A 4,463-nucleotide genomic window follows, 5' to 3' on the forward strand; every position below is an offset into this window, starting at 1 on the left:
CACACTCCAGTTCAGAGGGTTCGGATAATGCACCTAAAAGTTGTTTATCAACCGCCATGAGAAAAAATTAAAACTGAAAAGATAAAAAGAAAAATAATATTATAAACAGAAGAGTGCAGCAGAGAGATTCTTAACATGGTGGACCCCAGTTTATTTTACCCATACACTCAAACTTGCGTTTTTCTATTTCTATACCAAAATCGATACTGAAGCCTCTCTCGGATCCAAGTACATGTTTTTCTCCTCCCTCACAGCATATGCCAGTGGTTAGCATCACAGATGCAAAGTTTATTGCTCCGTATGCTTTGACCTTGCTTGTGTACTGACTAGTTCAAACCTGTTGTGTGCTCCGACTGTAAAAGGATCTGTGCTCTGTTTGAGCAGAGTGCCTACAGACAGACCCTGGACTGAAATGCAACTGTAATTTAAATAGAAAATGGAAAAAACTGCAAAAGGCTGTGACTGGAAACAAAAGACTGCACGTGCTTCAGTTTCAGAAATATTCAGTTTCCAAACACAGTGTGTTCTCAGAGTCAGTGTAGACAGTGTATCAAACTAAAGATCATTAAAGAGGCAACATCATGTGATTAAGTGAAACATTCCATCTCTAGTCAGTAGTGGGGAGAATTTCTCCATCGCTCTGATGATAAGTGTGAGTTGCAGGAGTGCTACAAACAGGCTAGTTGCAAATGAAGCCGGAGCACATGTGCCCTTTTTGGTGTTAATGAACATGCTGCAAGTCAAAAGGCAGAGCAAGGTGCAAAAGGTGGATTGCCCAGGACACTGATTCCTTCAACGGGTTGCTCCTTAAGCACAGGAGACTGTCATATTCTTGTGTTTTAAACATCCAGATTACAGGCTATACTGTCTATTCTTGCCACGTGTCCCATACCATGCCTTAAAAGCTGGACTTTAACAATTTAAAAGTACTCATACAGCGGTTATCAATTTATAAGCAAATAGAGTTACAAATTCCCCCATAGTTTTAGTCCTGAAATCAATTTTAACGATGCAGGCCCCTACCTAATGGAGTTGTTATATACTGTGTATAATTTATTCTATCGCATTGTCAAGACTATCAAAGAGAGTATTGTGATGCCTTCACTAGAAAATTACAGGCATCAGTTCAAAACCTATTAAAATACCAGCATCCAGTGGCAGAGTGGGCATTGTACACTTTAAGCACAGGGGGGAAACAGCTAGGGCTTGTAGAACCCAGTGGTGTAAAACCAGATTTCTCTCCTGTGATAAGGCCGCCACAATCTCTCTCTCAGCGCAGCCTTGTGTTTGCTTAGTTTTTTTAAATAATCAATCAAGAAAAAAGGTTTTGGGTGATAAGTGTTTCTTCATTGATGTTTGAAAAATCTTGTTAAGGAAGTATTTTAATGGATCTGGCTCTTTAAAAAGTACAATCAAAAAAGCTAGTGACTTCAGCACCTTTTTTTACAGTTAATTAAGAAAGTAATTATAAAAAGCAAATAATAAAAAAAGAAATACACCACTGACTGTATATAAATAATTAAATCTGTCATGACAATCATGGACAATCCCTCTCACCCCCTCCACAAAACACTGGACAAGCTAAGGAGCAGCTTCAGCCACAGACTCATTCAACCCCGCTGCTCTAAGGAACGATACAGGAAATCGTTCCTCCCAACTGCAATAAGACTGTACAACTCATCTACCTCTGTCAGAGCCACCATCACAGAACTGCACTAAATGTACCTGTCTCCTCGCACTGTGTACCCTGTAAAACACTCCGCTATGTGTTAATATAAACCATATTGATACTATATATCATTGTATACAATAATATTGTCTTTTGCACACTGTCTACATATTCTTACACTCATAGTATATTATATTATATTAGTCGAATACTTATATTTATACCTCTACTATATATCATATCATATTATATCATACTCTTTGTATATTATTTGTATATAATATTTATACATGTGTACATGTTATTATTATTATATTTACTATTATTATATATACTGTTGCTGCCATTATTACTATATACTGCTATTATACTGGTAGAATTACTATCATATATAAATATATATATTATGTTATATTATATACTATATATACTGTACTATTTGTATATACTGTCTAACAATAACATTACCATCATATCATCAGTACTATTACCATCATCTTGCCACTGCACCTTATCTACCTATTTATCTAGTGTTCCTGTTTTTTTATTCTTTCTACCTCAATATTTTTTATTTTATTCTATTGTATTGTATTTTATTGTGGGGATGAATAAATGTAATCTATCTATCTATCTATCTAAAGTTTCTATCTTAAGGGTCTTTCTGAAATTGATTTAAGGACAGTGCCACCACTGATCTAACTACAGCCAGTTTGCTTTCCATTAAACGATATATATATATATATATATATATATATACATATATATATGTTGAAACATCGCTCATCCTGTTTTGAATACTCTTGAGCCATAAGATGTCATAAGTGGCTGATTACATATTACCCCAAAACAATTGCATAGATCAATCCCTGGGATGACACAGTGTTGAAAGGGTAAGGGCTATGGTATTTTCCCTCCCATTGTCCAAAAATGTGTAGCTTAGGTTGAGTGGCAACTTTAAGTTGCTTATAGGTGTGTATGTAGTGTGAATGGTGTGTCGCCCTATAGAACAGCGGCATGCCCTCCCATCACCAATTATTAGATGGGATCGGCCACAACCCTCCCATGACCCTAAAAGATAAGCAGTATATAATGGATGGATGCATGGACATCGATAACTTAAAATGTCAGTGAAGATAAACACTAAAATGATTGACCTCATTCCATTAGTCTTAGCCACGTCTTCACCGATCAACAAGTCAGAAGTGTCAGTGATGCAGACTATCAGTTTTAGTTGATTAAGACAGGGACAGAAAGTTCCTTCTCCACTGACCACGATTGGTCAGTTTGAGCAAGACCGAGACCTGGAGATGTTGGTGGATGTGGGCCAGCTGCTTATAATCCCATCCCATATTGTCCCTATCACCCTAAGACGTGACCTGATAGGTTGCTAAAATATCTTAGGATCCATGGACAAGTCCTGTGCCAGACCGTAATAGAAACATCACTCACTGCAGAACGCTGCAGCCAATGGCTGCGGATCCCCACTTGTCCTTTTTTAAATAAAAAAAGAAATGTATCCATGGTGTGTTGGACTGTTACATCTAATATTTGCAAGTGTTATTTCCTGTCTTATTTTGAAACCTGTTCTCATTTAAATTTATATCTCTTGTGTGTTTACCACCTCTCAGGAATATACTGGGTAGTCTACCTTGTGCACTCACACCTCTCTTTACTATCTTATGTGTCTTTGTCATTATTTTCTATTTTTTCCTGGTGTTTCTTCTGATGGTATTTGGACTTGGTTCTGCTCCTCGGTTTATGGATTTTTGTCAGTTTTTTTAATTCTGTGACTTTTTCAGACAGCCTACCTGGGAAAGGCCCTTTTGATAATCACTTATTCTTTGCCATTCGGAATTCAAGCTTGTTCCCTGGGAATTTATTTCCTATGGAGTCTATGTAACATGGACCCTGTATTCGGAAACACTGAAGCAGCATGAGTGGAGCACAGATGGTCATCAACTTATCTGTGGTGGAAGTAGAAATACACTGAAATCTAAGGCAATACTTGGTGGAGGTATTTGCAGTGGTGACCCACTTGGCAGATTTCTAATTTATGATTACGTAGAACCTTGTCACTGTGTACCTCCCATCATGACACTTCCTCATGATGTCAGCTGGACTCCTGTTATCGCCACTAATGAGACTGCCTATATGTGACACACATAAGTATGCAGCAATGTGTACACATAGTGCAGCCTCATGCATGCATTAACACGAAAACTTATGCATGTGCACAGACACAGAGAGAAGGGGGGGGGGGGCGACATTTAACAAGCTTCCCCTCAGTCCTCTTTATTCTTGCTCCCAGGAGACCTGCAGAGGGATAAAGAGCTAATGGCTAATACTCTAGAGGAGATAGTGATAGACTTATTTAACAAGGAAGCTGCTTAATAACACATATATTCACAGCATCATCTTGGGGGATTACAGCGTGTGTGTGTGTGTTTGCATCTGCCAGGGAAATTACCTGCCTAATACAAATATGAGTTAAACCTTCAAATTTTGCAGTAAAAAAAATTTAATTTTCAAATTCCTGAAATCGTAGGTTATGCACTTTTGTCTGGATAGAAAAGCTCCATAAGTTTTTTTATATTCAAACATAAACTACAAAAGTTGTTATCTCTGCTAGCTGCTCACAAGGAGTTTGTATCATGACACAAGGAATTTTAAAGTATGTAAGAGTATATTAGATCAAGTGCAACAGTGGGACATTGGCAGTCAGTCAGTTTTCTATATTTTCAAACAGGTAAAGATATACTGAAAATGTACACTTACAGACAAATGCAATTATTAA

This window comes from Pleuronectes platessa, chromosome 8, assembly GCF_947347685.1.
Source record: "Pleuronectes platessa chromosome 8, fPlePla1.1, whole genome shotgun sequence".
Taxonomy (NCBI): Eukaryota; Metazoa; Chordata; class Actinopteri; order Pleuronectiformes; family Pleuronectidae; genus Pleuronectes; species Pleuronectes platessa.